Below are 9,017 nucleotides of genomic sequence, written 5' to 3'. Positions count from 1 at the left end.
GGAACTTTAACGTGGATTCCAGCGCAGATATGGTTACAAATTTAATTCTTTGTGGAATGAGAAATTTTATCGCGAATAGGGTCAAATTTATCACACCTAAAGAGAACTTATGGTTCGATTCGATCAGTAAAGAGGTAATTAGGTTCACAGATGAAAGTTTCCGGATTTATAAAGCCAACACCACTGAGGAAAACCGGGATAGGTGCAAACAAGCTAGAAAGACTTGTATCGGACAAAAAAAGGCAAAAAATACTACAATGTCCTATAGGTAGTAAAAATGTCCGGCCGTTTGTAAAAAACGTACGAAACACCACCTCAACCTCGGTTTCGATGCTCGTCCACAATGACATGACCTATGTAAGGTCGACTTCAAGCCAATTTGCTTGAAGCACAATTTGCTGTTCATTTGACGCTACCAGAGAGTGTCCTGATTCCTCCTGTTGTTGAGCGCGTAGACTATTTTATCTTCTTTCGAACTCGTACAGTTGCAAGAGTACTGAACGACCTTGACATACACAAATGCTCTGGCTAGGATGGAAACCACTGCGTTAGCTTTTTCATCTTTCCTACTCTACAGGTCTCTTTGTCAGAGAAGCGGAACCTTCTTAATGACCGGCAGTATGGCTTTTGTAGCAATAGGTCCACTGGTGATCTCACCGAACAGTGAAACAAATCTTTACATCGTTGTGGAAACAGTAAGATAACTGTCCTTGATATTTCGAAGGCATTTAATAGAGTTTGGCACCAAGCTCTCTTATCGAAAATGTGTGCTTTTGGTATTGACAAATGGTTTCAAGTCTGAAGTTCATAAAATAAATGCTGGTGTTTCCCAGGGCTCCTACTCTCTTCCTCATATTTATTAACGATCTCTTGCCTGCCACTTCTAATCCATCAAACCGTTTCCCAAACGACAGTTCCCTCCTTTTCATATTCTTTTCTAGATTTACATCCTTCTCCTTCGCATGTGGAACTTCAACGGCAGCGTAAGATAAGCTCATTAGATTCTGATCTCGACAGCACTGTGTAGAATTTAATACTTCGAAAACTCAATGCTGTCTCCAGTCGTTAAAGCGTAACCCACCTCCGATGCCGCTATCCATGAGTGGCACTTGCATCTACGTGTATCACAGATCACCTCTTATGAAATAATCACATATTTCATATTGCAAAAAATGCTGCTCGGTGCTTAGGATTTCCCATTCTAAACTGTCTGTAATTTACAAAAGCCTTCATTCCTCCAAAACTTGGATATAACTCGCATATTTGGGCAGGTGCCCTTAAAACAAGTTTGAGTATTTTGAACAGAATCCAAAAAAGAACTTTGAAAATGATAGACGATAGAACTTTAAACGAAACAATTACGTCACTCGAACATCACCGTAATGTTTCGTGCCTTTCGTTGTTTTAGCGAATTAGCCAGTTGCTTTCTCTTCCTCAAACAATTCGGTTTAACTTTGAGGTCAATTTCGGATATACTTTCAAGTATAGAGAATCTTTTTTTAATCGCACATCGAGAATGTGGAATGCTTTACCCAGCTCTGTTATTCCATGTCATTTTGATATTCAAAACCTTAAGGCCAATGTGCATTGGCATCTCCTCTTTAATTCTTCCCTATTTAAAGGTATAAATAAGCTCTTAAATGCCTGTTTATTATAAAAAAGTAGCTTGAAGTGTTAAACAATATGTTGTCAAGGACCTATTTTGCTAAGTAGCAGTTTTCCGATTTACCGATTTACTTAAGACTCCAATATTTTAAACCATTCTTTTTTTAGTTATGCTTACTTATAATGTTCTAGTTCACTTTTAATAAAAATGGACATCCGAACATGTCTTTGCACTAACAGTTCGTGAAAACATAGCGCAAAAATATAAACGGATCTTTTAATTGTAAGTGTCAGTTAACTCAGACACCCGGAAGTCTGAATCAGAATTACAATCAGATTTTGTAATTGTGTTTGTTTTTCATCGTCTATCTTATTTTTTATTTTTGCTGTCCAATCAGGTTTCATTTTCGGCTTAATACTCATTTCTATGATGTCGAAATGTATAATATAAAATTAATCTCTGGCATAATTTGAACAACGTTGACAAAGGAAATATGTACGCAATAACATCGTGCCGTGTTTTTGATTAATCGGTCCTATATTTTCTACTGATCACAGGTCTGTGACAATTCTAATCTCTTCAAATTTCTTTACTATTTTATTCAATATAAGACTACCATTTTGTAAATATAATGACAGTTCAAATGACAGCAGAGACATGTGTGAAATACCAGCACCATTTAACCTAATTTTAAATCTCTTCCATTTCAAGCCCATTCTAATTTCAAGTTCAGAAGCAATTTCTCTTTTTTGGTGATTAGAAAGTTTCACGGCAACCAATAGTAAATTTTCAACAAAGAAGGTTTTATAAATTATGTAGTTACGTAACTTTATAGCACCCCTAGCATGTTGGTTAGTGCGTTGGACTGTCATGGGTTCAATTCCTGCCTGTGTCACCTAACTTTTTTCACGGGTACTGCCAAGGAAATGTGCTTTCTCACATTAGCCGTTCGGATTCGGCATATAAACTGTAGGTCCCCTCCATCTCTGACAACATTACTCGCACACAGGAATGTTTGGGAGTTGTAAGTCACTAGGCCCTGGTTGTTCCTGATATTTTTTTTAGTTGCCTAACCATAAGCTTTGATCTAATTATTAAGGGTCATTTAAATCCGTCAGTCAATTACCTTAAGGACTTTAATGACACTTCTCGAAAGTTTTCCAATACAAATTTAATGAAACAAAATATTCATTTTGTAGCGTAACAATAACAACGTATATTTATGTTTAGTATTATTTAATTTTCTTACATTTGAAAGACTTATTTCAATGAAATCTGTCAAACACACCGGTAATCACATTTTATTGTTTTGAAGGGACTTATTTTGACCTCTAACAGCAAAAATGTTATAATTTAACAGAAAAGAACGACAGAACGCAATATAATGATAAAATGGATGCGTTCAATCTCAGACAGATAGGGTATCCGGATACCTTTTTGTCAGTGTTTTATGTGTAATATAATAGCTGATAAAAACAGCTGAGATGTCAAAAAAGAAATCCAAAGGTATCCAAGAATTTCTGAGGTATGTAGGTATCTGACAGAAAAGCTGATTCAACACATGGTTGAATTTCAAGAACCTTGAAAATTTACAGCTTTTGTATTTGTTTGTAAACAAAAAGATACAAAATGTAAAGGTTGTTTTATTTGTATATGGCAACCGTCAATTGCACCAACAACTCCTGGAATATAGCCTCCAGACTTTTTTCGGTGTGCCTATTTTGGAAAATAATATCTTCAGACTGATTCTATGAGGCAAATCTTTTTTCGCACTCGTACTGTAGAAGGAGTCCTAAAAGATTTTAACATATATAAATCTGCTAGTCCGGATGGTATCACCGCTATTGTTCTGAAAAAGTGTTCTTCATCGTTGGCAAAACCACGGTGTAAGCTTTTTCATCTGTCCTACTCCTCAGGTCTCGTTCCGAGTGGATGGAAAACCGCATTTGTCCAGCCTATTCCCAAAAAAGGCGAATCTTCCTCCCCCCTAACTACCGACCGATTGCACTTACGTCCCTTCTTTCCAAGGTCATGGAAACGTTGATTAATTATCAGCTCAAGAAATATCTTGAAGATCGAAAGCTTCTTAATGACCGACAATACGGCTTTCGTAGCAATAGGTCAACTGGTGATCTCATGGTTTATCTCAGAGAGCAGTGGAACAAATCTTTACATAGTTTTGGTGAAAGTAAGATTATTGCACTAGATATTTCTTAAGCATTTGATAGGGTTTGGTATCAGGCGCTCTTATCGAAAATGCGAGCTTTCGGTTTTCATGAGTCCTCTCACACTGTGTCTTCATAATAAGGGTTTTATATCCCTTTAAGTGTGCGCTTATTATAAAAAAAAAAAACAATTTGATTTAGTGATATTGATAATGGGATTTTACTTGAGAAATATTATTGTAATGTTGAACAGTTGGCCATTTAATATACTCCCCGAGCAATGAACTTGGGGAATTTCGCTGAATGCAAAATGAACAGAACTCTTAGCTAAATTGAACCTGTCTCCAGCTGATAAGAAACTTTCTTGCTTACTCAAGATCCAAACAAAAAACAACAGTTTTTTCTCCAAGTTAAAAGTTCCTTCATTTTGCGCAAGAGATCCTAATAATTTGAAATCGTTAATAAGCAATTCGCTATTCTAGTTGATGGTGCCCCTTGAATGGTTTTTAAAGAAGCATTGGATAATCAAACTGATTTATCATGCAACAAAAGTTCTTGCTTAAACCGGAGATTTCGCAAGTAAATTATGAATAATATAGAATTTCAATTGAGCTAAGATTAAATTTAATATAGATTACAGATTAAGGTTATCTCTTTTTATTAAATTGTTACGCACCTATCAATTTATCATCGTCCGACGAAACAGTTGAATCATCCATTAAATGTTTTATCTTGCAACAATTTTGAATTCGAAGCTTAAATGTTTCTTTGCTTCTTGTGAACAGCTGAAAGTTGTTTGACAGCTATCTCAATACAGGTATCCAACTCGTTTCGTTCAACAAGATATCTAAAAATCCAGCTATCCAAGATACCCTATCCAACACGATATTGAACGCAGCCAATGAGTCGCTTCAAAAGAGTCCAATGTGTCCTGTCAGATTCAGTCAATAAACTGTCAATTGTCTGAGGGTCATCTGTTACTATCAAAACTGATGAGACTTTCCCTTTAGTAAAAAAACGACAAAAAATTATCCTTTTTCACATATCCTACCCATTACCTATATGCACAACACACATCAGCAACATCTTTCGACCTCCTTAGAAAAACAACCCCTATTCCTTTCAAATTCAACCTAATCAACCTTAGTTTAAACACATGAATCTCATTTTGATGTTATGATGCTAATTTATGTAGGCAAGTCCTCAATTAGGTTTAAAACGTTTACTTCTATTAAGCTAATAAAGTGCTAAACAAACGTCAGAAACAAGAGGCTCGTTCTGCGTTCTCCTGAACATATTTACTTCTTAATACATAAAAGATTACTTCCATACACAACCCAAAAGTCAATATAAAGGCACACACACAAATTTTCATTTAGAAATCACCATTCCTCGGCTCAACTAATCGTTTAAGAAGAAAAATAAAAATTCTGAAAAAAAGCAACCTTTCAACTGGCAATTTTTTAAAACGAGCATAAATGGGCTATCTGTTTCCATTTTGAGATTACTGTTGACTCTTATATTATTTGAAATGAAACCAGTTGAACAAGCAAAGTTCATAACATAGGGTTTTTGACCTTGTTGAAAATGTTTATTTAACTCGTCCTTCTTCTCTCACATTCACATTCAGATGTAGATATATGACTACATCGTATAGTATAATCTCTTCATCTCGGCCCGCTTATCCTTTCGCATAAATGCTAAACGCTTATAGTCTGTCGGACTTGAAACTAGTTCATGATAAACAAACAAACAAGCAAACAAACAACCAAGCAAGCAAGCAAGTAAAATATAAATCTATAGGAGGTGAACCTATTCCTTCCTATAGGTAGTAAAATGATGACAATATCCCATATACGACATAAGACACATCACTACGACCTATACTGGCATGATATTGTGCCTAAAGGCATCACAGCAACTTTGTTGAATTGTCTTAACGAAATATCTCCAAAGAATAATAATCTTCGTGAGACGTCTTTAGGTTATGATGAGAGGGCTAAAGGTACTCTCGTATATGATGAAGATGATGTATTCGTATAAAGCTTCGTTGTTTATTTATGCATTAAAATACAAGGTTTAAGACTTTTATATACGAGTATGTTATGTTATGTATGCACAAGTGTGTCAAATCAAGCGAATCTATACACACAATGTACTGTAAATATACTTTATTCACATTTGGATTCAACAGGCCATTTGAATTTGCTTTTTCTTTCTCCGTGTTTCCATCTCCATCTCCATTTCATGGCCCATCATCATGCTCTGTTTTTGTGTCCCTTTGTCGAATCTCGAATCTCGTATTCTTACTCAATATGTTGCCATTCCAAAAACTTTGGTTTCCTTGATTATATTGGATACATGTTTTGGGTGAAAATATGTAAATTCCTCTTTCAAATATTATTATCAACCCTAAATTTTCGACATCTCACCATCCACGCCCCTGCATCATCCCCAAAGACGAGCGATGTTCTTGCTCTTGCTGGTGCTCCCTGTGCCTTGCCTGGATGGTGATAGTGAACTCAAAGGATATAGAACTTAATAAACAACATTCGACAGACAATAAAATAAATTTTATCCATCGACGGCGCCACCGAATCCAAGTGTGTGCTCCTAACCTACTGCAAGTCGTAGTCGACCGAGTCCTACGTTGTGTTACTATCACCTCTAATGGTAAGTTCCATCAAATATAGGTTTTTGGAAATCAGCTGTTCCGGGTGTAGTATTCTCAATAAAAACAAAGAACATTAGGATTTACGTGGTCACTCTCTCAACCTCGAGATATCTGATAATGAATGATAACTGCGCAAGTTTGAATCTCTCTCTCTCTCTCGATGAATTGTGGATCTTGTGGTTAAAATACTCATAGTCGTTAGATACTTGTTTGGTTTGTGTGGTGAAGTGGTGGAGTGATTCTGAGAAACTTCGTTTTGAAAGTTTTCCATACTAAAATCACTCTTTTATTAATCATTTGAGAAAATCCTCTAAGGCAGGGCTTGAAATGTTTCCACCGGGAATATCTTCTTCTCCATAAACAACCAAAGTGTTTGGTTTTTGATTTCAAATGGATTTAATGGCTTTGTGTAGCTTTGATAAGATTACACATCGTTTTTCGGCATTTGTATTGACATATTTTGTATGATGATTCTGGCTGGCTGGCTGGCTGACTCAACATTGACCCAGTCAATGAACATACCCATGTCTAAGGCCGTAAGTGAGTGAGTGAAAAAAATAGATTCCATTTGACATTGAAATTTAAAGTTTCTGCGTATAAAGACCCAGCATCACCTCTTTAAGTGTCAACATTTGAGCTGGACGAACAATATTGTAATTGTTTAGGAAGGGCAGTTAAATGGTGTACCAATTTATTGCTGACTTTTGCACAAAGACAATCCATATCTACCAGAAAAATTAACAATTGCACAAAATGAAAGAGATAAATTCAAGTGTTTATAATTTCCAAATTTTAAATCAATAGATTTTCCTTATAAACGAGTTGTTGCAAACAAACTTTTTTATTTAAGGTCGTAACTTCTAATTCTAAGTTCGTTGTGTTCATTTTCATACTTTTTGAACACTGACATAAATTTCTGATAAGTTCGTTTAAATTGATCCCATCTTTTTATGTGTGCAGTTAGGTTAGGTTAGGTTGAGGGGCTGACAGTTGATGTCTTTACCGTCACACTTAGATCAATACAGATCCATTGTGATATTCAGTTAGTCAAGCCATTTAGAGGCTTTGACGAAGTTCAGAATGTTCGTACCTGGCGTACTAGAGAGCTCTTCTAAATCTCCGAAGAAATAGTTGCCAAGCAGTTTCTTCCTTTGATGGGAAAGTGCGGGTAAGTGACACAGAAAATGCGGAGTGTCTTCATGCACCTCCTCGTCACCGCATCCTCTGCAAAGATCATTTGAACTGATTCTCATCTTTTTCATATGATAACATAACAGATTATGTCCGGTGATTATGCTCACAAGAGATCGAAGTGATCCCTTGTGTAGCTGCATAATTCTTTTCGTCTTTGTTTTTTAAAACAGGGCCAGATCTTTCTTGTAGTACCGCAGGTGTCAAGGGGGTTCCACCTTTCATAGGCCTTGATAGTCATTTTGAGATTGCCTATTTTAAATAACAGGTAGGGGTGCTATTTTGCTGCGCTTGTCTAACGGCAAGCATTGACCCCAATCTTGCTAATTTATCGGCTTTCTCGTTGCCTAGTATATCGCTGTGTCCTGGGACCCAGCAGAGTCTAATGTTGTGCTGGGCCCCAAGAACCTTAAGCAGTTCGCGGCAGCATGAAACAAGATATGATTTTACCTCAGTTGCAGTGATCGCTTTTACTGTTGCTAGGCTATCAATGTAAATGGAGATATCAGCTCGTGGTATCGCCATCATTGATACCTTTTTAGCAGCTGTTGTCACTGCCAGATCCTCCGCTTGGAAGACGTTACTGTTTGGAAGCCTCAGGGATGCGGTTAATTTGAGAGCTTCAGAATAGAAGCCTGCTCCTTCACCAGTGTTCATTTTAGATCCATCAGTATAGATAAGTATTGACGACTCACTGGAGTATGGTATATTATCTATCCATTCCTCTCTGCTTGGGATGGCAGCCTGGAATGGTTTTTAAATGGTTTAGTCTGTTGTAGTACTATGACCCATAACTTTATCAAGGATCTGGGCATGTCCTATGGAACTATTTATCCAGACTTTAGTTTGAATAAATCTCAGGGCACTTTTGGCCGCAGATTCTTGAACAAGGAGGTCTAGTGGCTTTAGATTAGATGTGTGCAGTCACTTGATCCCAACTTTTTATGTGTGCAGTAAACTGTTCCCAACATTATATGTGTGCGAGTAAATTGACGTTTCAGCTGATAAGCAAAATAGAATGACTGTCAACTTTTCGGTCTCCATATGGTATTTGCTGCTGCATTTCAGCTTGTTTTGAATCCGAGCTTCAGTTAAACAACAATATTTTGTAATAAAATAAGTTTTGAAAAAACTATCTTTTTCGATTTTCAATATATTTGAGTAGGCCAATGTTTCTCAGTTTCTATTAATGCTTTTTAAACTTTTTATATTTTGAAATTTTACAATTATTCTGAACTATTATTTTTTTCGAACGTACAAAAATGAAACGAAAATCGTCGTTTTGGGCTTGAATTTAACAAAAGCTTATAGATAGATAGATACAGATTTTATTAAATTAAAAACAAAATTACATTACACACCAAAAATGTTTACAAAAACC

Source organism: Eupeodes corollae, chromosome 1 (assembly GCF_945859685.1).
Source record: "Eupeodes corollae chromosome 1, idEupCoro1.1, whole genome shotgun sequence".
Taxonomy (NCBI): Eukaryota; Metazoa; Arthropoda; class Insecta; order Diptera; family Syrphidae; genus Eupeodes; species Eupeodes corollae.
This window is presented reverse-complemented; position numbering follows the sequence as displayed.